Genomic DNA, 27891 nt, shown 5'->3' on the forward strand with positions numbered 1-27891 from the left:
TGCTTAGTCACAAAGCCACAGAGCAGAAAAGCATGTGTGCATATGGGTAAACACATTATCCAGCGATCTTTCCTGAGAGAAGCAGAGCGTATCTCCAAGACCTGACCTTATCTGCTTTGCATCTGTCCTTTCCAAGTGAAATCTCCTGGTAAATAATGGACATTTACAGGAGTCTAAGAATATTGAGTCATCTGAATGGATGACACAGTCTCACTTCTGACAATGTGTACGCTAGTATGAAAGGTAACATTGAAAGGTTAGAGTGAAGTTAATGCCTCACATTTAAATATAGGTCCCCACAAGTTGTTACTAGGAAAGGTGAAGTACAGTTGCTTACTTTCTAAAAATAGAGTAGATTCTTACACTAGATGGCAAAGCTTTTCTCATTACTGGCTTTCTAAATGAAAGAGGTAAACAATATGCCAATTTATACACAGTGACAAAATACCATCCTGTGAAAAACAGGTAATTATTGAATACTACTCCCTGCCAAGCACTGTGTTAAGTAATGAAGACAAGGATATAAAGAAGTAGAGTTCTTGCTCTCAAGGAACTCATAGTCTGTGTAGGAGAGGTTTGAAGAGGATGACACACCACAGCTAAGCCACCATTTATAGTGCAGTATGAAAAATACTATCAAAGAGTATGCAATAATAAAGTACAACCATGTAATACAATGCTACCCATAATCTGGGAAAAGCAGAAGAGGGTATATAATTCTTATATGGGGAGAGCAGGACAGGATATCAGGTTTATTATCCTGAGTCTCCAAGAATAAACAGCAATTGTCCAGGTGTTAGAAGGGAAATGGGGATGAAAAAGGCAATGATGAAACATAATTTCAAACTAAGGGAATAGCAATTAAGAAGGCATCATGGCCCAAGATAGCTTCAGATACTTGTAATTACATAGCTGGATAGCTACAACATGGAGGTAGTCTATATTTGGGAATCACCTGGAAGCAGAGAATTTCTTACTGCATTATTCTTTTATAATAACGATAAAAATATTTTAATATTACTGAACTGAAGCACACTTAAGTAATATTTTGACAGTTGTTACATCTGGAATATTTGAGCCCATGAGATAAAATCATATTGTCTACTGAATAGACTTGAAACTGACAATTATCCTGTTTTTCAGATCGACTTTACCACCATGTAATTTTTGCTTTTCTGTACCAATTTTCTCAGCTAACAAATGTGAAAAATATCTACACTTCTCAACTTCTAGAGGTGTTATAAAGAAAAAAAGATGTAATAAATGTAAAAATATTTCATTGTTTTCTTTCAGAACGAAGAAGTTATTTCATGCTGTAATTTACACCTTGTATATTAAGCACTGGGCAAAGTGTGCTTGTGTCAATATTTACCACCATGAGATTCTGATCTAAAATGGACTACAGAAATATAAAAGGACAGAAAATATAATGTAAATTAGTCTAAGTTTTCATAAAATAGCAATTAATAAAAATAAATGCAAGCGGAGTGGTAGGTAACTATACTATTAAGGTGACTAAAGAGAGAAGCATGGAAGTTGAGCATCATCATGAATGAGGATGTCTTCTTCTCAAAGACGACATATTCCAGGATCTCTTTGAACAGCAAAAGGGATCTATTCTAAACCCAACTAAAAGGGAAAAATAAATATGAAGGTACATATTTAGTGTATTTTTAGTATTTTAAATATATTTTTAATTGCACTGGTAATGCACACATATATAATTGTATATGTTTCAGACAGAAAAGAAATATACACAGCAAATCCTGAAATTTCCATACATTTACTCTTCATTTCTTTCCTCCTCTAAAAATGACAGCTGTCAAACCCTTGAAATTTGTCTTGTGCTGTATGTATTTGCTATTTTACTTTAGGGATTGGTGCTTTTTTTCCCCCAGTACATTTTTATATCTTTGTGTTGTGTTCAACTTTCTAAAATATGTCTTTATTTTCTTTCAAACTGTCTAATGATTTCCCCTTGTTTTATCTATTATATAATTTATGAGCACTTTTTATTATATTATTCCCCCAAGGTATCCTACTCTCACTTCATAGATGCATCTAGGATATTAAATATATTTTTATATATTTATCTTAGCTTCATGTAGTGTCCTGAGTTTTTCAGATTTACAAGGTTTTTGCTTGGTCCAGGCCCAGGGAACCACCATTCCAAATTGTAAGGTAGAGGAGGAAGGCAACAAAAGGGAGATATCTAGGAAAATTTAAAAGAAAAATGCTAAATCAGGTTTGTATGTCTGGAAAATAATTGTTACTCATTGACAGACCTAGTGGAGCAATTAAAAAATTAGCAATGTGCCGGAGTCCAGCTCCAGCAGACAGGGAATCAGCCTGAAGGGGTGAGCGGTGTTGGCAGACGATAATGTAGCCTCTGACTCATAGTACGGAACTATATGTTTATTTCAAGCTTCAGGTTCTCTTTTATACTTTGACAAAAGCATTAGGTCAGAGGTTTGACATTTTCAGTTTCCCCCACCCAGATTTATTGTCTCCAGAAATCATTGTTGTCCTTCAAACAGAGTTCCTGAATCGGCTTTACTATCTATTATCTACTTTCTCTTATACGTCCTATACTTAACTTGTGATTACATTGTAACTCACGCTACATTCCTCAGTTTATTTCTTATCTTTCTAAATCCTGTTTGCCCATAGCATCTTAAGGCTTCTAGCTATTCTTCAGTTCAGTTCAGTTGTTCAGTCCTTTCCGACTCTTTACGACCCCATGAATCGCAGCACGCCAGGCCTCCCTGTCCATCACCAACTCCTGGAGTTCACTCAAACTCATGTCCATCGAGTCAGTGATGCCATCCAGCCATCTCATCCTCTGTCGTCCCCTTCTCCTCCTGCCCCCAATCCCTCCCAGCATCAGAGTCTTTTCCAGTGAGTCAACTCTTCACATGAAGTGGCCAAAGTACTGGAGTTTCAGCTTTAGCATCATTCCTTCCAAAGAACACCCAAGACTGATCTACTTTAGAATGGACTGTTTGGATCTCTTTGCAGTCCAAGGGACTCTCAAGAGTCTTCTCCAGCACCACAGTTCAAAAGCATCAATTCTTCAGCACTCAGCTTTCTTTACAGTCCAACTCTCACATCCATACATGACCACTGGAAAAACCATAGCCTTGACTAGACGGACCTTTGTTGGCAAAGTAATGTCTCTGTTTTCTTAATTATTCCTAAACCCTAAACTCAGCAAACTTCTTTTGCCATAAATATTTCCCTCACAAACAGGTCTCAGAAAACAATCCTTCCCATGGCCTCAAGCTGCGGCCTACATGCTCATCCTGGGACATTCTTTGTAAAGATCCTTGAACAAATGTCAATGGTTAGTTTATAGATTATTTTCTGGGCACAACTGCAGAAGGCTTTGTAGGCACAAAGCTTCTCATGCTTCTCTCAAGCACCTTAACATTCTTTCCAGCCAACTCAACGGAAGAAAGGAAAGAACAAGTCAGAATCACAAGGCCTAACTCCTTCATCCTGGGGCCGTGCCTGCAAGATGAGGAGAGGGGGTTGGGGCCGTGCCTCCATTTTGTCAGTAATGCCTAATGTGGCTCCCGACAGCAACGACTATGTGAATCAGATAAGGCAAATAATTTCATGATGATGTATGAATTCTGTCTGTAAAATCTGGTATAATTTATATTCATCCAATATAATTTATATTCAGTAAGAATTATATAATTCTTGCTATAATTATAATTCTGTCTGTTGATTTGTTATAGAACTTCATTGCTTTTCTTTTTCTTCCCCCAAATTTTATCCCATGATAATTCCCCCTCAATGTCCTAAGAATAAGGTTTATACTTTAATGTGTGTACATGCACACACACACACACACACACACAGCTTAGAATCATCTAAAATAAAAATCAGTTCTCCAGAAAACACTACCAGGAACTCTCCTGAGCAAATGAATACCCAAAAGTAGACATCAGAATGAACATACTTCTAAGTAACATTATTAGTGGAAAAATTAGTATGGCATGCTAGGGACTGGCAGTTAATAAACATTACCAGTTGGCACTAGTGGTAAAGAGCCTGCCTGCCAATGCAGGAGACATAACAGATGTGGGTTCAACCCCTGGGTTGGGAAGAGCCCTTGGAGGAGGGCATGGCAACCACTCCAGTATTCTGGCCTGGAGAATCCCACGGACAAAGAAGCCTGGCAGGCTACAGTCCACAGGGTCGCAAAGAGTCGGACATGACTGAAGCGACTTAGCATGCAGTGAGGGGATAAATTTGTCTGTGACAAGAGAAAAAAATAAAAGTTCCTCAAAAAGAGAAATATCTCATGACAGAAAATGTATACGACAAAATGGTAAATTGTTTTGAATTTTCCCTGAATGTGTGAGTAGCAGCGGTCTAAATTAGCAGAAGTTCATTTCCTTTCTGCTCCTCCAGCACTTGGTACATATTTGTATCATAACAGTTATCTCACTAGATTACAATTGCCTGTATGGTAAGATATGCAAAGTGCTAACTGATATGCTTTTACTTTCTTCCACATTTCACTGTTTCATCTGTAGAATGTATGTAATAATACCTTCTAGGAATGCGTTAAATGAATATATGCAAAATGCATAGAACAACATCTGGCACAAAGTACTAAATAAATTTGGGGTTTTGTTATTGTTATTATTTAATTTCTTCACTATTACCCGAGGCTCTTCCCCCAGCCACTCCCTAACATTCTGGCCAGATATCTAAACTATCATTCCCTATGGGGAACTGTTATGGGAAACATAAAAAAGAATCATCAGATTCTTGTATTTTAAATTTAAAAGGTGTTAATCTAAGTGTATGAGTTGAACTGCACCCACATATCCTCAGAAAAAGAAAGAAAAAAAAAAAAAAGATTTGAAATCCTAATCTCAAGGGGCTCAAAATATGCCCTTACTTGGAAATAAGGTCTTTCTGAAAAAAAGTAAAGTGATGGTCATTCATTTGTGTCTGATTCTTTGCGACTGTAGCCCACCAGGCTCCTCCATTCATGGGATTCTCCAGGCAAAAATACTCGAGTAGGTTGCCATTTCCTTCTCCAGGGGATCTTTCCAAGCCAGGGATCAAACTCGGGTCCCCTGCATTGCAGGTGGATTCTTTACTATCCGAGCCAGCAGGAAGCCCAAGGTCTTTACAGAGATAAGCAAATTAAAATGAAATCATTACAGTCGACCCTAATGCAAAATGACTTGTGACATTATAAAAAGGAGAAATTTGGACGTGGAGACAGCACAGAGGGAAGACGATACAAAGAGATGCAGGAGAACACTACGGAAAGACGGAGACAAGGAGTAGAATTAGTGTCACACACCAAGGAATATCTGGGCTACCAAAAGCTGAAAGACACAGGGAGGATGCTAGTTTTCAGAAGATGCATGATTCCACTGACACCTTGACTTAGGAATTCAAACCTCCAGAACTGTGAGATAATAAATGTCTGTGGGTCTGAGCTAACCAGTGCGATCCTTTGCTGTAGCAGCAAATTATCACATTATGTATAAGACAGACGATTTCCGAGGAAAACTTTTGGATCCAGTTTACTACTGGCACAGAAGGAAGAGATTCAAGCTATAGTCTTTGGGGGCTGGAAAGGAAGTCTGTGAGGAAGCAAGACTCAAACCAACTGGGGTGTCTGTTAAGGACCTCCTACATAGTTTGCCTTCCCCAGGAGTAGCTAAAAAGCAGAAAGATAAGAAGCTGAAATTTTCTAATATAGCAGGGACTGCGCCTCATTTTTCTGAAGCCCACAGAGCATATTATGCTCCATGGGATGGAAACAGGAGGCAAGAGATGGCCGTGTGGGGTGCCTGGGACGTGGGACTTACGTCAGCTAATTATAGCCCAAAGTGACCCTGGAAAGTTGCTACTTGCTTTTCTTCCCTCCTCCCCTAAGTACAGAAGCAAAAGTTACCCAAGAGAAAGAGCTGACAAAACCTGAGGTAACTAATGGTCATGAAGAGGGCATGCTGCCATGCAAAACTGAATCGATGGAGCTTCTGGGGCCCACCAGGAACATAGGCACATTGGCAGATGTCTGAGTGAAGGGTTGATGATGTTCCAGAATCATTCAAGACTCTCAATCCAGTTGCTCAGTTGTGTCCAACTCTTTGCGACCCCATGGACTGCAGCACGCACAGCCCACTAAATGGCCATGAAGAGAAGTGGGAGGCTGGGGATCATATTCTGCTTTCCTTAAATATATTCCGGACTGAGATCAGTCCCCGTGAGAAGATTGTAAACCTGAAATCACTAGAAAAATTCCCAAGTGACTCAGTCCACCTCAAACTGACAGGATTTATTTTTCTGCCATTAGGCAAATGGGGGCTAGAATTAAAAAACTAAGTACTCCTTGAGCACATAGTAAAAAAAAAAAAAAAATGGCATCCGTTATATTCCTCTCTTCATTATACATAAGTTCCTTGATGACAAGCACTGTGTTTTCATCTTTGTCTTTTCAAAGCTACCATAGAGCCTGATGTATATTAAGGTGTTCCCTAATATGAATATATTTAATTAATGAAAAACTAATAAAATTATAGTTGCTTTCTCTAAATTAAACTGAAAAGTCAAATGAAATGCACTTTGATTAGTTAAGAAATCTCTTAATAAACTGATAAAGTCATTTTGCTTATGTATTGTGTGCTTCAATATCCTTATAAGCCATGTTTTCTTAATATTTTAAAGACATAGATATAATAATATATAACCTTTGATTATATTATCATATGTAAGATGAATTTTACCTGTTCCTCCTGTCATATACATAGAACACATAATCCATAGATCTAAATTACATAAGCCTCACTGAAGTTAAAAATACTTTCCCAGATATTACTACTTACAAATGTTTTACAAAAAAGCAACACAAAATGACTGCCAGTGAATGACTATTACCTTGTTCTTTAAGGAGACAGATTATTCACTCAGAAAGAATTAATCCAGTGGGAAGACAAAGTTTTCAGAAGACTAGAGCAGGCCACAAGAGAGATTTTGCAAAACTGTACATGTAGTCCATAAATCTGATTTTTAAACAGAAATTTGGAGGGTTTTTAATTGTATTCATTTATGGTTGAATCAACATTGTAAACATAAAATTTAGAAAAATATATAATATCAGAAAACTGTGCATACTCCAACAATTTAGTATGCAAAAGAATATTTTTTACATATTCATGTGTAGGGCATAGGTATGATAAAGAATAATGGGGATGTTTATCCTTTTGTTCAATTTTGTGTGTCTGCCAGTAGATGGCGGTACCATGTCGAGTGCTGTCAGCTTTTTTTTTTTTTTCTTTTTTTTTTTTTCCCCTCAAAGCTGTTTTCTGATATATGTTGGGTACCATAGAGTGAATCTCAGAACAGGAAGCGGAGGCATAAGCAGAGAGGATTCTGGAAAGGTTTCTTTGTTTTCTTGTTCAGAGAGAAAGCAAAGGGGGGGTTGGGGGGGAAGCATTGTAGTTAATATGTAAACCTCTGTGGCCAAAAATTTGAACAACTGCAGGGGAAGGCTCTTTATACTCTAACCATCTTGGATGCGGGCTTTGTTATGCTGTGATCCATAAGGCTCTGTTTCATCAGGTAAGCTGGCAAAACGTTCAATTTTCTGAAACATAGAATTTAACAACCAGATCATTTCTCTTATTTTAAATCATCTTCATGCTGCTATTTTTAACCTAATGTTGTTTTAATGTCAATTACAAGGGCCAAAGGCATCGTTTGATGTGTAAACTGCTTACTATTCCTTTATCTCAAAGGAAGAGCCTCTGTCTAGAAATGGTGACTTATGGTACAGACTAGGCATTACTGAGCTTGTATTTGTGAAACATGTAGATGCCTAGGATTCACTGTAGTCAAGAGAAAATATTTTTATTACACAAAGCTAACCTAATTGATTTTGTGGCTATACTTTCTCTATTTAAATGTCCAGTGTGCCTAGTGTTTTTTGAACATAAATGTATAGTGACATTGGGACTATCATTCTCGTGCTTTAGTCTTTTTGTAACAGCTTTGGGAGGCCATGCGTATAGGGAATGATAACAATATAGAGGTGTATAGCTGTTTGAAAAACATTACCATTGGTCTGTAAAATAATCTATTCTCACCAATACTAACCCATTAAAATGAGATTTAACCTTCTAGTATTAAAACTATCCCTAAATACTCCATTATGTGTTATTTTTTATTTTAACATATTCATTTTACATTATTTACCACTTTATTGATTTAAAGGGTATTGTACTCTCTTGATGAGTTATAAGCTTTATATATTTCTGTATTTTTTCTGTGTATATTTTAATAACTGGTTATTATTATCATTATTATTCCTACTTATCAAGGAGGGCTACTTGGACAAAAAGCAATTATTTATTTTATAATCTATATTTTCTGCAGTTTCTTTAAAATATTTTATAGAATAATCATAAAGATTGCATTCAATTAGCAATCACATAGAACAGAAAATTATTGGCAGAAAATCTATAAGTATTCATTTAATGAAGAGTTTTAAAAATCATAGAGGTTTTTAAAAAATACAACAGGTGGTATAATGTAACACATGGAGACAAAGATAAAAGTGTATATGCTTAGAAGATTATGCATGAGAACATTTCATCACAATCAGTCCAAGCAGTGAGTGCCCTGTGTGGAATAAAGACCTCTGATTTCAACACGGGTTTCTAGTCAGTACTGGTCAAACCAGCCTAAAAATAGAACTTGCGGCCTCTGCTTTAAAAACAACTATAATCTCTAATGATATGGAAAAATACTGATTTCTCATCCAAGATTTTACCTTGGCTAGCAATAATACTTCCTCTAAAAAATTACAAAATAGTGGTTGCCTCAGAGAAAATCCCTGGGTCTTGTATATTTTTGAGCTCCTACCATTGGCTATAAAGAAAACTGTTTCTTTGAAAAGGGTTCCCAGAAAAGGATGCTAATTGGCTTGAGCATTTTGTACACTCCAAGCTTCACTACAGGTGACTGAATTTAACTTTGTTCTGTGTAAACACCAGAGCTGGTCTTTCTGAACTGTTTTATATTTATGAATGGATGCTTCTATTTTGTTCCTATTAGTAATATTTTTATCAGTATAGTTGCAAGAATCTCTTAATTCTTTCTATATTTGTAGTAACCATGTGAAGAGCAAATGCATACAGAGTTATTCACCAAATGTGCTCTTTGAAAATTGTTAGAAATCAAACATGTTTCGATTAAATGATGTATCAAATACATTTGGTATCTTATTCTTAAAAAGAACTAGTAGTGACTTCATTTGTTAGGTCAAAAATAATACTGTAATGTACTGGTGTGGTAGAGAAAAATAGGTTGGGCACTGAGCTGGAAGTCTTGATTTCTGATTCAAATTCTGCTACTAATGAGTTTTGTTGCCTCAGAAGGGACACTTGTAAAATATGGAAATGGGAATCAAGGATATATAAGGACACTTTTCATTCATTGTTCCTAATTTATCTGGATTTTCACCAATTGATTTCTCAGCTTAACTGTAATCTGATATATATCTGATTTTCACTGAGTTTTATATTACCATTAATCTTGTGCTAAACATGAGGATAGAGAAATAGAGATGTTTAAAGGTCCTTAGCCAGTTCCTTCTGTGGTGGGAACAACCAGAAAGCAACATGGAGAAGCGGTTAAGAGCAATGGCGAGTGGAATGAATCTTATATGTGTGTGTGTGTGTGTGTGTGTGTGTATGCGCTTGATTCATATACGTGATTGTGTGTGCTTAGCTGCTTCCATCGTGTCCAACTCTCTGCAATCCCATGGACTGCAGCCCACCAGGCTCCTCTGTCCATGGAATTTTTCAGGCAAGAATACTGGAGTGGGTTGCCATTTCCTACTTCAGGGATCTTCCTGACCCAGGGATCGAATTTGTGTCTCTTGCGTCTCTTGTATTGGCAGGTGGATTCCTTCCACTGAGCAACCTGGGAAGTCCCAAATGAATCCTAGGTCCACTATTAACTAACAAAGATTTTAATCTTATGAGCCTGTATCATATCACCTGTATAAACAGGAATGATGATGCTGACATTGCAGCATTGTGTAAATAAATACTGTCTGTCCAGTGTTTATTACATATCCTGGGGCACAATTAAGTGCCAACCCATCCCTCCTCCCCTGTTCACCAACGCTTGCCAAAAGGAACAGGTATTATTTTTTAATGCTGGTGATGGTAGTGCATCTTCTACAACAACAGGAAGAATACAGTGAAACTGCCAAGAAATTCCGTAGTTGAAAAGGGAATAGTTCTTATCCTGGAAGCATGCCCTTGCTGAAACACAACAAAATGTGTTCTCTATAATAATATCAATTAGTGTTAACATCCTAGCCATTTCCTGAATTGCTCATAGAACTCTCATACCTTCTAGAAGACCACTCTTTTGCCAATGATACATTATCATGGACCCCACTTCTAAGGCCTTTTTCTTTTTAACAAAATAGGGGCAAAAGGCTTTATTTCGCTTGTGCTTTAATCAATACAACTATTAGACAGAAGGCCTCTGTGAAGTCAGAAAAAAAATTAGGTTTCACCAAGAATTAATTTCACTATGACCATCAAGTTAAAGAACCTAAATCCCAGAAATGACTGCATGTGTAGGCTGTGTGATCAACTCAAACTATCTACTGTTTAAATAGAATTGATGGTGCAATAAAGGGTGGAAAGTCAAACTGTGCCGGATGAAACTGTTGACATACAGCAAAATCTCTGCTTCTCTACAAAGGATTTTTTCTACAAACCCAGCTTCATGCTCTTGACAGCTGTGTGCTACTGGGATCTTAGGGAGCTAGAGCTGGGAGGTCTTTTCAGCACCCCAGGCCTCCCAATCCTTCCCTTCAACCACCCTAGGCCTCTTTAAACTGACTCAAATAACTGTGATGTCAGTTTCATTTTCATGGCAGCCAAGACGACTTAATGGGCTTATGATTAGACAGATCTGAGATGGCCTTGAGTTTGAGAGTCTTCAAGACACGAGGGGAAAGTTTCTCAGTTAGACAGTGCCCTGCTTTAGTCCATCTTCCTGACTCCAGCTCATTCCCAGCTCTTCTGATTCCTTATTTTTAGGGGTTAAATGAAAGCACCCATAAGTGGAAGCATATTAAAAAAACACTTTTTTTCCACTGAGGAATGAAATGTGACTAGATGGTGAAATGTCTTTGCATGAGCGGCTGTTCAGATTGCTTTCTTTCTCATCATCATTCATGTATAGGAACACTGTGAACTCACTGAAGGTTGGGAATAATGTTTACCTTGTCATCTAAAATATATTATTCATTCTACCTTAATATTGATGATTGTTTTACCAGTTTTCTAAAACTTGAGGATTAATTTATCCACCTGCTCCTGAAATAAGGACTTCCCTATAGCTCAAATGGTAAAGAATCTGCCTGCAATGCAGGAGACTAGGGTTCGATCCCTGGGTGAGGAAGATCCTCTGGAGAAGGGAATGCAATACACTCCAGTATTCTTGCCTGGAGAATCCCACGGACAGAGAAGCCTGGTGAGTTACAATCCGTGGGGTCACAGAGTCAGATATGATAACACACACACGTAACTCCTGAAATATAATTTAGGATATTAACAGTATACTTTCGTCCTAGGGATCTATTTGAAATTTTTATTAACTTTAATCCTAAATTATCTGTACTTCCACTTGAATTTTACACCATAAACACCTTTAATGGCAATCCTATGTAGAACCTGGTATCCAAACTACAAGTTCTTGAGGTAGGTTGTTCTTTGAGGTAGTTATAAAATCTGGGAAGGATAAAAGCCAATTTTATTGCCTCTTGGGTTGCAAGTTCATATATTTATCTTTGATTAGAAAACTACCACTTTAGTTCAGCTTTACTTGATAATATTTTTCACACTGGGGTGAAGTTAACACATTCTTTGCATACATTTTAATGGGTTTATGTGTAGAGTTAAGAGCAGAATAGTGTTAATTTTCTGTTAATTTTACCTGAAAGTAAGTTAATAAAGAAAATCTTGCTCTCTTGCTAAGCAAAGATGTGCTTGCTGACCTGTCTGATGGGCACCAACTCTGTAGATATCTGAAATCTGAATCTATGCTCAGACATCTAATTAGCCACAATAGAAGAATTCTTTAAATTTTATATGAATACCTACTCAACTGCATAACAGAAGTTTTAATATGCCTCCTATTTATTGAGTGATTCTTATAATACTCCACCTCTTTTGTCCAGGCTTTGAAGTAAAAAAGGACTTTATAGAGAGAACTTTAAAGAAATTTCTGCTCAAGATAAATGAATAGAGAGTAACTGCAAAGTAACTTATAAGCATGCTTACAAATTAAATCTACCTATTAAACACAAATACAGTGCATATAAACATATGCTAGGTGGTAGCTGTATTAGGGAATTCTCAGGGGTTGTTTTAGTTCAGAGAAACCTTTTAAAAGTTTGGAGTTATTTCTGTAATAGTTGAATTAGGTTTTCATGCTTTTGCAGACTGCATATAGGGAGCCCTGCATGTGATTAAGCTCTGAGCTGGAGGAAAGAGAAAGAAATGATGGTCTTTAAATTTTTAAACAGTAGTTTAATATTGTTTTATTCAATGGGTGATTTCAAAGATGGGAAGTCACTCCTTAAATAACCTTGGCCATTTTCTGCCAAGAAGCTCACTTTTGGGAATTTTAATCTCCTAATATTCAGAAGATACTCTATTCTTACTTCGGTCATACAGAACATTTTGTCCTTTTCTTTTTCCAAGAGCTTGAACTGGAATAATTCACTAAATCCCAGCTCCTGTTATTAAGTGACATTGCACTTCTGAACCAAACCCCAAATATTCATGCAGAGCTTATTAATAGGACACATTTAATGGGCTCACGCCTCTATTTGAGAACCAATCACCTGTTTGTTAGCTTCTCTGTGTCCTTGCTGTTTTTGCTTGTAACATTTATTTTTCTTTATGTAAATTGCTTTTGCAAAGTATTCTGATGAGACTGAGTACATTCAGCATGGTAGGGCCATAGACAAAGTATTCCGAGCAATTTCTTTTCATGGAACTTACACCATGGATGGCATACACTTAAGAATGAATTCTCCAAGAAACAAGCCCAAATTCCTACATGCATGATGCAGGTGAGAGAAATGAGTAAAGCAAGTCAGGTTGGGACTAAAAAACTCCACAGCCCACGTGCTTTCTAAAGAGGGACTGCTCCTAAGGGCCAGGAGACTATTGAATTTAACAATTTTTCCAAAGAAGCTTAAAATCTAGATTTCTTTTTTGAGAAACTTCCCTCTTGTTAAATGTTATCATCTATTTCAAATTATTTACAATATTGGATAGATTCCACAAAGCATACCTACAGGCAGGATATGGCCAAGGGATTTTTGGCCAGGTATTTTTTCCTTTTGCCAATCTAACCAGTATTTTTACCAATAAGGGTAAATAAACTTCATGGAGAAGAAATGGCTTGACTGTATTTGCAGGAAGTGCCACACAGGCACTCATAGTTCCTATCTGCTCCTCCAGGCTTAACTAACTGTCCACCATTTTTCTCTTTCATTTCAAATCCTAGGATGTTCTACATATTCCCTCCCAAAATTCTGTTTTTACTGCTGCTAATTACTTCACTGAATTTTATCTACTTAGATCCCTTTTACTCCCCTTTTTTTTATTGCTATTAATACTTCTCTTGCTATGGATATCTTGTTACGGCTATGCTAGTTGATGAAGTATGTAATATTCTCACTTCTACACTATTCTGAAATTATTGAAATTTGTAGGAAAAACATGTCCCTTAGCTGAGAAAAGATAAAAGATATCATTAATAGAATATTTACATGTCCTTGAGTTAATATGGTCTCAAAGTTCCAAAATATCTTATTAAAGTATCTTTAATCATAGCCATTAATGATGACAACTCAAGTAAACCCATTCTTCATATTAGTTTTCAACAATTTTATTGGGCTCTACTATCAATCTTAATATATCAGTTCCAAAAATTAAAGTACATTATTATATTAGCATTGAAAGAACAGGCAAAAGTATAATACACAAATATATTGCATTCTTTTTCATTGATGTAAAACTTGGTGGTATAGAGAATAAAAATCAAATACATATGTCTGGAATGAGAACTTCTTCACCAGTACATGGAAAATCAGAAATAAAAAGCAAAATGAAAACTGAAAAAAAAAAAGTCAGATTTTTTAAACCTCACCAATAATAATAAAAGGAGGGGGAAAAAAACAGTTTAAAGGAAATAGAGATGCAAACATCTGAGAGAAAATGGAAACAGATAAAACATGATGAGCTTATTCAGAGAGTGGGGCACAGCTCTGGCTACACACTGGAATCATCTGGGAAGCTTCAAAAAGAGCAAAGCTGAAAAAAAAAAAAAAAGAGTAAAGCTTGCTCCACCTTAGGCCAATTCAATTCAATGCACTGGGCTGAGCCTGGGCATCAGTGTTTAAAAGCTCTGCAAGCATAGTTCAAATATGCAGTCAGGTTTGAAAAGCAATTGACTAAAGAAAGATGGAGAAAAACAAGAAAAGCTAGTGAAAGTTTGGCTAGAGAAGTGAAAGACAACTGAGAAATGGCTTTTAGAATAATTTCAAAATTCTAAGAAGTGGGCACGTGTTAAGTTAAAAGACTATGCAAATACTTAAAGTAACAAAAAGTACATTCGTGTCCATTTCCCCTTCGGTTAAAAACACTGGTATTTACTCTATATGTTTAAGCAGTTTTATATTTCAAATTGGTAATTTCCTACCCTTACCTCTATTAGAAAGTTGACTCAGCTGCTGGTTGTGATATATTTTTCAAACTAACAATACAAACAATTGTGCACACTTGGACATAAGCATCCATGAAGTTCAATTTGTACAACCAGAGATTTGCCCTCTTCTTATTCTGTACCTTGTAAATTGTTCCTTTGAAAATTAAGTCTTAAAATCAAATAAGAGTGGTCATTGAAAGATAATTTTTCAAATAGCCAGTTCATTCAATTGGAAACAAAACATTGATTTCAAGTTATTGAAACTTCAATTGTGGCACATTTCGAGGTAAAGCAGATCTGTAAACCAACAAATTATTTAAAGCCAAAGGTCACTTAAAAATGTATTGTCAGAAAGTGGCATTTCTGAGGAAAAATAGTTAAAAATAGTTAAAAAAACTAATAGTTAAGTGGAATTAATAATGAATTGATTTTCCTAAAACGAATTCCATTATGAAGGTGAGTCAGCCTTTTCAACATTTTCTGGGTTAACATCGCAGTTGCTTTTCCATGTTGATTTCCCACAATCCTTTCCACAACTAGGGAGAGTCTGTGGTAGCCTCTATAAAAGCAATCCTCTCCATCCTTCAGAGCAGATTATATCCTAAAGTCTTTCCTCTGGAGAAACATCCTTTAATATTTCTACTTAACTATGCTTTCTTCATGATTTCTACCACTTTTTCAACCAGGTCACGAAAATTATCATCCAATATGAAAGAGCTGTTAAATCTCAGGATGAGAATACATGTATTTTGAAACAGGAGGCTAGTGGTTGCATGGTGAACAGAAGCAACACTATATTATATCTGGGCTCAGTTTATGGTAGACGTCGATGAAACGGTGCTTGGATTCTCAAACTGGGATTAGATCACTGATTTTTTTTTTAAAAAATGACATCCTACCTTTATATTCAAAGTACTTAGGTGGTCTACAATAAAAATATAAATAACAAACCAGTAAAATATTAATAAGAATGAACCAGTCCATCCTGAAGGAGATCAGCCCTGGGATTTCTTTGGAAGGAATGATGCTAAAGCTGAAACTCCAATACTTTGGCCACCTCGTGTGAGGAGTTGACTCATTGGAAAAGACTCTGATGCTGGGAGGGATTGAGGGCAGGAGGAGAATGGAACGACAGAGGATGAGATAGCTGGATGGCAACACTGACTCGATGGATGTGAGTCTGGGTGAACTCCAGGAGTTGGTGATGGACAGGGAGGCCTGGCGTGCTGCGATTCATGGGGTCGCAAAGAATCGGACACGACTGAGTGACTGAACTGAACTGAACCAAAAAGAAATGTTTTTTAATGAAAGGTAAAGACACCTTAAATTAGTCAGTGTAGAGAGCAAAAAATTTATGGTTGATATGACCATTTCCTCTACCAACACAGTGACAACTGTGAGAAATAAGTGGATTCTTTGGGGAAAAGAATTCCAATTTGTTATTCAAAAGCATTAAGTATATTTTGAAAAGGGGAAGGGTAATGCTCAGGAGTAAATGAAAAGTGGCAAAGCACATCCAAATCATGATGCAGATCTCTATGCAAATTAGCACGAGTTAAAATACGCCCTGGAAACTGCAGTAGTAAGCTCTCTAATACATTTGTTAAACTTGTTTACTCTGTGTCTCAAAATTATCCTGAGTCATCGTTAAGACACATTTCTTTTAAATATCCATTAAATGTACTATAACTGTATTACGTTTGAAACAACACTCTGTGATACAGATGTAACCATAAAATAATACTCACTTTCTCCAATAACCCAGATCCCTCAGGAAAGCTAAATTTGGGAAACTTTATGCATAACAAAATACTTTCTATTTATTCTCAATTTCTTCCTGAATAAAACATTTGAAAACTAAATATCTAAGACATAAAGAGGCACACTTGATTTGGAAACTCTTTGACTTTTTTTTTTCAACATTTGATAGATATTTTATGTTTTCTTGGATTTTTTAAAAATTGAAGTATAGTTGACATACAATGTTGTGTTGGTTTCTGGTGTTTAGCAAAGTAATTCACATATATGTATATGCATTTTTTCTTTTTCATTATAGATTATTATAAGATACTGAATATAGTTCCCTATGCTATACAGTAGGCCTTTGTTGTTTCTTTTATATATAGTAGTTTGTATCTGCAAACTCCTAAATTTATCCCTCCCCTCCCTCTTTCCCTTTTGGTAAACATAAGTGTGTTTTCTGTGTCTGTGAACTGTCTATTCAAGTTTCTGGTAACCTAGAACTGCCCTAAAAAAATAAAGTCTATTATTTTTTTAAAAGGAGAAAGACATTTGAAGAATAAATGAATTCAATGCCCAACTTTGCACAGGCAATTTTATCAGAACCCTAAATTATCCATGTCCTTGAGTAGTTAGTTCAAGTTCCATACTTGAAGAAGTTCTCAGTTCAAGAACACTGTAGAAATGCCACAAATTCCAGCTCTATCCTTCCTAGCATCTCCTCTGTTCAACGCTTTTGTTTCTCCTTATGATTGCTGCCCTCACTAGCCAGAGTCTTGCTAGATCCTGCATCCTGGGAAGGGCCAGGCAGGCTATGCCTGTCTTGACTCTAATTAGCATATTGGTTGCTGCAATCTCTAAGGAAAATTTTGCATCAAATGTAATTTTCTATTGCCTGTGGCATTCTGGCTTCCTTTAGCCCCCAAAGAATTGAGCTCTGAACAGTATCCCTGCTGTGTTTACATGCAGAGACCCTCCACTGTGTGATCCTGCTGCAATTAAGTGGTAATGTGGGTGCCTGCTCAGTCACTTCGATCATGTCCGACTCTTTGCAAATTTATGAACTGAAGCCTGCCAGGCTCCTCAGTCCCTGGGATTCTCCAGGCAAGAGTACTGGAGTAGGTTGCCATGCCCTCCTCCAGGGGATCTTTCCAATGTAGGTATTGAATGTCTCCTGCTTTACAGAGTGATTCTTTACCACTGACCAACAGGGAATCCCAAATAAGTGGTAACATCTACACCTAACTCAGGCAGCACACGGAGGTCTTTGCTCTATTTTGGTACAAATGATGTGCTAAGTGGCTGAAGGAAAAACATAGACTCTCTGTTTTCACATTTTCTTCAATGACTGATCATATTTCATTGAAACCTAGACTCGAGGTTTTGTTAGTTTTTTTTTTAATTGTTATTTGTATAGAAGATTTTTGATATCACCAATTTAGGAAGAAATTATGTGTACAGAATTGAGTATCTAAATAGAAAAGATGTGAGGGACAATTCTCTTCAGCAACCAACCCTCCAGCTATACTCTTCTCAAGGTATTCATAATATTGATTCATCAAAAAAACATAGCTCAAATTTGAACAAGCACATAGCCCATAAAGTATTCTGAATATGAAGACAGACTCTAAAAGGTATAACACAGCCAACCCCAGTTACATCATTAGTCCAATATTCAATGACCCTTTGAGTTCAGAGTATAAGGCAACTGCTGCACCTTCAGATCACTGTCTCTCAGAAGGGATAAATGTTGGAATACACCAAGCACAGAGTTTCAGTGCTGTAGAGATAAAAGAGGCGCTGCATATCAACTAGTCACATCCCCGCTTCCTTCTCCATAACAGATGTGGACACTCAATACCAAAAACACTGAGCATTCAACATGTCACAGCAAGTGACGTCAAAGACAAGCCTAGAACTTACAGATTACTTGAGTCACAGGCATTCCCCTATCTGTTTTCTTCTGTCTCTCTTAGGGGCAGGGCATGTTTCTATTGTATTACACTCTCCTCTGCCTCTCCTCTCCATCTTCAAGGTGGTCAGACTCCACAACATTATAACCATCTAGCTGGGGTGGGGTGGGGGTGGGGTGCTGCTGCTGCTGCTAAGTCGCTTCAGTCATGTCCGACTCTGTGCAACCCCATAGACGGCAGCCCACCAGGGGTGGGGTGGGGATGCTTAAAAGAGAAGCTGCTCAGGCGGCTGGGTTCTGGCTGGGGAAGAACCACAGCAGAACTGCAGCCACACCTAAATAAGTGTGCTCCAGTGGAGTTTACCACTAGCACTAATCTGAAGGCTGATTTCACAGCCTCCCTGCTGCATGCTAGATAACTCTCAATTCCTCTGTAGTTTAAGCCTCAGAGGATGCAGGTTACATATGAAGTAAGCACCACCATCTTGAAGTGATGCAAGTTATACCTCAAGCTCCCTTAGGTTGCCAAGTGAAAAAGGCAATCGACTCAACGCTGGGTTGTGAAAACAGTGTGCTGTCATTTTGATTACAGTCAGTAAACAGTCTGTGGTTGCCTGGAAAGAAACTGCCTAAAGCACAAGGCACCAGCAAGCAGGAGGAGAGACGTGGCTGGGGGCAACTTGCAGGGCTCTCTATTATGGCTGAAGCAAAACTGACATTACGATAGAAATGGATCAAGGGCTGTTTACTGGGCTGAGAACTTTATTTGCTTTCTATTTTCCTTGATGCCAGTTTACTTCAAAATAGAAAGCTTTCTATAATTCTGGATATATTCTGATTTAGATGTTTAAATGTGTTTAAATGTTACCTTCCATGTTTCTCTGTCTCTTACACACACACACACACACACGCACAAACACACAATGCTCACTTTTGTTTCTTGGTCCAAAATCCTAGGAATTAAAGACGAAAACAACCATCTAACCAAGTAAAACAGAAAATGATAGAGAGTGTGCCTCTCCCTTTTAGAGCATCTCAGAACAGGGGATTGCCTGCTTTCTTAATTCATTTGTTAGTAGGTTTGATCATTTGGTGGATGGAAAAGGAATAGGAGAAAGGTATACACTGAACCAGCACTCATCACTACAGATATGAGATGAACATATGTACTTTGAAAATTTCTAGATGATAACATTAAAAAAAGACAAAAGAAACAAGTGAAATTAAGGTTACTAATGGTTACTAATGCTGTTTTTTTTTTTTAATTTAAGCCAATATCCAAAAATATTAGCATTTCAGATTTGGCACTAGCTATAATTTAAGTGTTCAATTCCTACATGTGACCAGAGCTAACACACTGGATAGGGCACTAGCAGAATTTGTTTTAGGTAATAATATTCAGAAGATATCTAATAATATCCTGCTGACTGTGGTAGATAAGCAATAAAATCTTTATCTTCAAGAAATTTAAAATGTAGAAGAAATAAGGCACATCCTTAATAAAAGCAGAAGCCAGAGTATTATAATTATTATATGAATTTTAAAGACAATCTGTGCAAGTTGTTGGAGTTCAGAGGAAGGCAAAACAACTTCTGACTCAGAATTTAGGTATGATGAGCCTTGGCGTATAGGTAGGATTTTAACAGGCAGTAATTGGTGGTGAGTGAGAATTCAGGCAGAGGGAAGGTTTCTGAAAGTCAGAGGCCAGAGATGGGACTTTCGGGGAATGGCAAACATACATTTGACTAGGGAGGAGCACACATGTAGGAGAGCATGTAAGATGAAGCTGGAGAAACAAATCAGTAAATTATTTTTTAGGGAGAGCGTCTGATTTTTACTTTTTCTTGAGAAACCTATATGCAGGTCAGGAAGCAACAGTTAGAACTGGACATGGAACAACAGACTGGTTCCAAATAGGAAAAGGAGCGTGTCAAGGCTGTATATTGTCACCCTGCTTATTTAACTTATATGCAGAGTACATCATGAGAAACGCTGGACTGGAAGAAGCACAAGCTGGAATCAAGATTGCAGGGAGAAATATCAATCACCTCAGATATGCAGATGACACCACCCTTATGGCAGAAAGTGAAGAGGAACTCAAAAGCCTCTTGATGAAAGTGAAAGTGGAGACTGAAAAAGTTGGCTTAAAGCTCAACATTCATAAAACGAAGATCATGGCATCTGGTCCCATCACTTCATGGGAAATAGATGGGAAACAGTGGAAACAGTGTCAGACTTTATTTTTGGGGGCTCCAAAACCACTGCAGATGGTGATTGCAGCCATGAAATTAAAAGATGCTTACTCCTTGGAAGGAAAGTTATGACCAACCTAGATAGCATATTCAAAAGCAGAGACTTTGCCAACAAAGGTCCGTCTAGTCAAGGCTATGTTTTTTTCTGTGGTCATGTATGGATGTGAGAGTTGGACTGTGAAGAATGCTGAGCACCGAGGAATTGATGCTTTTGAACTGTGGTGTTGGAGAAGACTCTTGAGAGTCCCATGGACTGCAAGGAGATCCAACCAGTCCATTCTGAAGGAGATCAGCCCTGGGATTTCTTTGGAAGGAATGATGCTAAAGCTGAAACTCCAGTACTTTGGCCACCTCATGCGAAGTGTTGATTCATTGGAAAAGACTCTGATGCTGGAAGGGATTGGGGGCAGGAGGAGAAGGGGATGACAGAGGATGAGATGGCTGAATGGCATCACCATCAATGGACGTGGGTTTGGGTGAACTCCGGGAGCTGGTGATGGACAGGGAGGCCTGGAGTGCTGCGATTCATGGGGTCGCAAAGAGTCGGACACGACTGAGCAACTGAACTGAACTGAACTGAAGGAAAAAAAGACACTGGATTTGGTGGCATGATTACTAGCCATGTGACTTTGGACGTCTTACTTATCCTCTCTGAATCCTATTGTTTCCTTATCTGCAAAATGAGGACAATAATCACCTTTATCTCATAGAGTTACTGTCAAGATAAAAATGAGCTAATCAGTGCCTGGCACAGAGCAAGTCAGTGTCCTCTATTATCATTACTATTCCTTCTCTAAGATATTTTGAGGTGTGGAATTCTTTGAGTAAAATATTCATTCCTCACTTTGCTTTGTATTAAAGAGGGTCTGATAAACTCAGCATGTTGTTGTTTAGTCGCTGAGTTGTGTCCGACTCTTTGAGACCCCATAGACTGTAGCCCAGGCTTCTCTTTCCATGGGATTTCCCAGGCAAGAATACTGGAGTGTTGCCATTTCCTTCTCCAGGGAATCTTCCTGACCCAGGGATGGATTGGACCCAGGTCTCCTGCATTGGCAGCAGATTCTTCACCCCTGAGCCACCAGGGAAGCCCAAACTCAGCATACTTAGTCAATAATCTTTGAGGTAAACAGGTTTTGAATGTATGTATGTGATCTAGAAGAAATACAACTACATAATTAGCAAATATTGTGCCTATAGAGTATTTGGCTTTTGTTGCTTTTCTGTGTTTTACCATCTTCAAGGCTATATGACACAAAACTACGTTACTTTATTTACCTAACCAATCTTATATGAGTGGATATTTCAGTTTTTTTCTAGACTTTGCTGTTATAAAATATGCTACCTAAATAGAATACAAGACTTTCTAAAGAGTAGTTGTAGGCTGAATTTGAAATAGCAAATCTAAGTAAAAAGTTTAAATCTTTATAAGAAACTAACATTAAGTAATTCATTTATTCAAAAAATATCTGTTGAGCACCCACTATGTGCCATGCACTGTTCTAAGTACTTGGGATTCACTGGTGAACAAAAGGGACCAAGAAAGGAATATTCCAGCCCCTTTAAGTCTTATGTTCTACCCAGGAAAAATAGAAAGTGAATAACAGACATTATAAATCAGTTAATTATATAGTACATAATAAGGTGATAAGTGCTTTGGAAACAATAAAGTGGGGTAAGGAGATGGAGGGGAAGCACAGAAGGTCTCTTTGAAAAGGTAAAGTTTTGACCAAGACTTGCAGATGAGAAAGTTAGGTTATCCAGAGGAAAGAACACTCCTAGGAGACTGAGCAGTATATCTGCGTTTGGCAGGTGCAAAGGACAGCCAGTAGCCAGTGTGACTAGAGAGGAGTGAGAAAAAAGGAGAGCAATGAGTTCAGGATGAGTTCAGCAAGGTAACTGGAAAGCCATTCATAAGGTCTTAGAGGCAATAATACAGAGTTTGGCCTTTTCTCTGGGTAGCTCCTGTAGGCTCCTGCACAGAGAAATAACTCGATTTGTTTTCTCTTTTCCCCAAATCACTCTGACTGCTGGGTGAAAATAGGCTCCATGGGAGTCAGGCTGGAATCAGGGAGACGCTTACAAAGCTATTGCAGGCTTCTGTGAAATACTGCCATAAATCATTTTAAGCTTCCAGGTTCAGAAGAATTACACCACAGGACATTAAACAAATAAACAATGAGACTGAAGAAGCTATGGCTATTATCTTTGAGAAATCATAAAAATGAGAACAGTATGACTGGCACACATGCTTCTAAGTTCAACAACAAAAAACAGAACAAACAAACAAAAAAATTTCTGGATTCTATCAGCCAGTCATTGTCAAAATGGGATTCCTGGGCTAACATCATCAGCATCCTCTGTGTGCTTATTAGAAACACAACATTTGGGGCTTCACCTGTATCTACAAGCAACTCTTGGGTAGAACCTGGCAAGCTGTGATTTACTAAAAGCCCTACAGGTGATTCTGATGCTAAATTTTGAGGACCACTGACACTCTAATGGTGAAACTAGATGCCAGAAGGAGTCTTTTCAGTTTTAGAATACTGGACTTCCAAGTTCCAATACATCTTTTAAATCATGTATTTAGAGAAATTTAACTTTTATTTATGGAAAAGGAAATGGCAACCCATTCCAGTATTCTAGCCTGGGAATCCCATGGACAGAGGAGCCTGGTGGGCTGCAGTCCATATGGTCACAAAAGAGTCAGACACAACTTGGCAACTGAACAGCAACAACTTTTTGTTTTTATTATATTTTATCTCTTCATAAAAAATAAAGTAAAATGGTACATTATTTTTTCAAAATACATGAGCAACAGGCAGTTGAAGACGATGAAAATGGAGAAAATGTAGATGATTAAACCTGTTCAACATTGCACATTAATGAAGTCACTGTTTTAGAATGTACATTTAAGCTTCTGAGTCTCAGCCTCAACATTTTTAGAGTAAGGCAGAGATGAATTTAATACAACTCAAAGAAAGAAATCTCAGATTTTAAATTAACTGAGACCTTCATTTAGTCTTCTAATGGTCAAATTTACTCCAGGAGAATCTGAAGTACCCAGAGAAGTAGATGTGTGGTTTTCCTTCCTAGACAAAATTCTCAGTATATTACTTCATAACATCTTGGTGATTTGACCATTTGAAGTTATTTACCTGATAACAGTTTCAAGTCCTAAAACCAAAGGAGCAGCTGGTAGGATAGGGCTATTACAGACGCCAAAAGCCAACCAGCAATCCCATCCAGATGGAAGGAGGTCCCCTCCCCATGGGGAAACACTGCCAGGGACCTGATGACAATAGCTGTGAACTCCTTAGTGTGTGGCTTTGGATTTACTTCAGCCCCTGCACAAAGAGCTAACTGAGTCCCCAGAGTTTTACAGTCGAATGCCTGCCAGAAATGGTTTTGATCTGGAAAATTCTGAAGCAGGTACATTATGTCAACATAAATGAGGATAAAATGGATTGAAAGGAAAGAAAGCTGCATAAATGGCTAAAAATAGCTAAGTGAAATAAAAATGAAAGTCAGTCACGTCCAACTCTTTGGCACCCCATGGACTGTAGCCACCAAGCTCCTCTGTCCAAGGAATTCTCCAGGCAAGAATACTGGAGTGGTTGATATTTCCTTCTCCAGGGGATCTTCTAGAGTGAGGGATTGAACTCAGGTCTCCTGCTTGCCAGGCAGATTCTTTACTGTTGCGTGAGTTACCAGGAAGCCTCCAAAATCGTTCAGTTTAGTTCAGTTGCTCAGTCATGTCCGACTCTTTGCGACCCCATGAATCACAGCACACCAGGCCTCCCTGTCCATCACCAACTCCCGGAGTTCACCCAGACTCACATCCATCGAGTCAGTGATGCCATTCAGCCATCTCATCCTCTGTCGTCCCCTTCTCCTCCTGCCCCCAATCCCTTCCAGCATCAGAGTCTTTTCCAATGAATCAACACTTCGCATGAGGTGGCCAAAGTACTGGAGTTTCAGCTTTAGCATCATTCCTTCCAAAGAAATCCCAGGGCTGATCTCCTTCAGAATGGACTGGTTGGATCTCCTTGCAGTCCAAGGGACTCTCAAGAGTCTTCTCCAACACCACAGTTCAAAAGCATCAATTCTTCGGCGCTCAGCCTTCTCCACAGTCCAACTCTCACATCCATACATGACCACAGAAAAAAACATAGCCTTGACTAGACGGACTTTGTTGGCAAAGTAATGTCTCTGCTTTTAAATATGCTATCTAGGTTGGTCATAACTTTCCTTCCAAGGAGTAAGCGTCTTTTAATTTCATGGCTGCAGTCACCATCTGCAGTGATTTTGGAGCCCCCAAAAATAAAGTCTGACACTGTTTCCACTGTTTCCCCATCTATTTGCCATGAAGTGATGGGACCAGATGCCATGATGTTCGTTTTCTGAATGTTGAGCTTTAAGCCAACTTTTTCACTCTCCACTTTCACTTTCAGCAAGAGGCTTTTGAGTTCCTCTTCACTTTCTGCCATAAGGGTGGTGTCATCTGCATATCTGAGGTTATTGATATTTCTCCCTGCAATCTTGATTCCAGCTTGTGCTTCTTCCAGTCCAGCGTTTCTCTGATGTACTCTGCATAGAAGTTAAATAAACAGGGTGACAATATACAGCCTTGACGTACTCCTTTTCCTATTTGGAAACAGTCTGTTGTTCCATGTCCAGTTCTAATTGTTGCTTCCTGACCTGCATACAGATTTCTCAAGAGGCAGATCAGGTGGTCTGGTATTCCCATCTCTTTCAGAATTTGCCACAGTTTATTGTGATCTACACAGTCAAAGGCTTTGGCATAGTCAATAAAGCAGGAATAGATGTTTTTCTGGAACTCTCTTGCTTTTTCCATGATCCAGCAGATGTTGGCAATTTAATCTCTGGTTCCTCTGCCTTTTCTAAAACCAGCTTGAACATCAGGAAGTTCACGGTTCACATATTGCCGAAGCCTGGCTTGGAGAATTTTGACCATTACTTTACTAGCGTGTGAGATGAGTGCAATTGTGCGATAGTTTGTGCATTTTTTGGCATTGCCTTTCTTTGGGATTGGAATGAAAACTGACCTTTTCCAGTCCTGTGGCCACTGCTGAGTTTTCCAAATTTGCTGGCATATTGAGTGCAGCACTTTCACAGCATCATCTTTCAGGATTTGAAACAGCTCAACTGGAATTCTATCACCTCCACTAGCTTTGTTCATAGTGATGCTTTCTAAGGCCCACTTGACTTCACATTCCAGGATGTCTGGCTCTAGGTGAGTGATCACACCATCATGATTATCTGGGTCGTGAAGATCTTTTTTGTACAGTTCTTCTGTGTATTCTTGCAAATAGTTAAAGGATAAACTAAAGAGGCAAAATAAGGTTTAAAAACAATGGACACCTACCTTTTTTAGAGTAAAGTTACTATCATACTCTTTGAATAACAACTTCCTCATTCATGGTATAAAGAATTCCCCTTAATTTCTGAACTGCTAAAATTCTTTTAAGATAATTTCAAGACAAAAATTAAACACTGGACTAGAAGAAATTAAAGGATAAATCAATTATTAGGATAAACTTACACAAAAGGAAATATAAAACTCATCTCTAGAAAATTCAACTGTTGGTATTAATATTACAATTAATAATATTAACAGTATAAATAAAAATGAGCTAAGAAAAATAAAATTAAAGCAAAGTTCCTCAGCTGGTGACATCTACCCTTTTTAGAGTAAAGTTTCTGTCATACTCTTTGAATAACAACTTCCTCATTCATGGTATAAAGAATTTCCCTTAATTTCTGAACTGCTAAAATTCTTTTAAGATAATTTCAAAGGCAGGCTATCCATTTTGGGGGGATCTGTAGGTCCAATACTTATATTAAATAATCTGAAAGTATAGTTTCTAAATCATCTTATCTCATCACCATCTTAATGGAATTCACTGAGTTCAACTACTTTAACCATTAGTATAAGTCTTATTAGATTAAACCTTGTATGGGTCTTCTGTGAAATTAAATTTAAGATATCTGCTAAGCATGTTATGTAGTGTCCCTTGATAGCAAAACTTCTTCCCTCAGTTTGGTTCTTGGAGAAAGATTGTCTTTTTATACACAGTGTTTAAGAATCTTTTTGTTTTGTTTTGTTTCCTAAAATAAAATCAGATACATATGATTCTGTGTACTTCCACTTTTCCTTACCTATTGGGAACATAAGCGCTAAATTCCAGCCTTGATTGTATAAAGTGACCATCTCATATTCATAGTAATCTCTACTCTTTCCTTTCAGAATAACCTTCTTAAACTGTACTCTATGTGCCATTTCCATCAAATTAATCTAAGGTACTGTTTTAAAATGCAGATCCCTGGGTCTTGCCCAAGACTAATTTTTTCAGAATCTCCATAGATTGAACCCAGAAGTCTACAGATTTAATAAGCAGTCCAAGTGATTCTTATGCTCACTGAAGTTCAGAACTGATTTAAAGAATCCTCATTCTCTTCTTAACTCAAGTAGTCCTATTTTATCTTACAATTAATCTATAAACCGTGGTCTTCTTCAAATGATGAGTGAGATAGAGATCTTATTAAGACATAATACAACTCAAAGTATTGGACCTAAATTGGAGTGTGAAACCATATGCAGAAATCACTATTTCCCATGTGTACTCGAGACTGAAAAAAATCTCTCCCATTTGGAGCCCAGGCCATGAGATATATTTTCTCTAATCCGTGAATCAGTGATTTTCACAAGGGGAGGGTGAAGAAGAAGAACTCAAGCGAATCAGAACTTTCTGGCATTCTTTTTCAAACTCTACTCTTCTGTTCATCCTGAAGTTCTTAGTTTCTCTTTGATATTTAGTCCTCCCAACTTCACCCCCGCACCAGAGAAAAGGCTGAAAATGTTTCCAGAGAAAAGACTGCACATAATTTAGAATATCTAAATTTGATATTTTAGTTGTTTAATACCATGCTCATTATAAGTCAGGATGAAGATCAAGGTATTGAAAACTCAGTTATTTACATGCTGTGAAGGAGAGAAGTAGTGTTTATTAGCCTGTGACTTAAAGTAGAAGCAACTAACATTTATTTAAGGACTATAAATTTAACAATGTAATACTTGAATGAAATTTAATGCTTCAAGATCTGATGATGGGTATTAGTAAAGTAATAATAACTATAATACTGTTATTCCTATTATTGCTACTTCTATTACTACTAAAG

At 37.6% G+C, this 27891-nt stretch overlaps 1 protein-coding gene across 8 annotated transcripts in view; it reads left to right on the top strand.

Moving 5' to 3' along the window:
• Positions 1–7340: 7340 nt before the first annotated feature.
• The window catches only part of SCN3A (sodium voltage-gated channel alpha subunit 3), a 121331-nt gene continuing 100780 nt past the window's right edge, over positions 7341–27891 (top strand). For 3 of the 8 annotated variants that reach the window (XM_070803969.1, XM_070803993.1, XM_070803972.1), the window contains exon 1: positions 7343–7599. The gene's annotated coding sequence lies outside the window, so the exon portion shown is untranslated. Of the gene's footprint in view, positions 7600–27891 lie in introns of all 8 variants that reach the window. The other 5 variants (XM_070803976.1, XM_070804005.1, XM_070803983.1 and 2 more) reach the window with 5 other exon arrangements.

The sequence above is a fragment of the Bos indicus genome, chromosome 2, assembly GCF_029378745.1.
Source record: "Bos indicus isolate NIAB-ARS_2022 breed Sahiwal x Tharparkar chromosome 2, NIAB-ARS_B.indTharparkar_mat_pri_1.0, whole genome shotgun sequence".
Classification (NCBI taxonomy): domain Eukaryota; kingdom Metazoa; phylum Chordata; class Mammalia; order Artiodactyla; family Bovidae; genus Bos; species Bos indicus.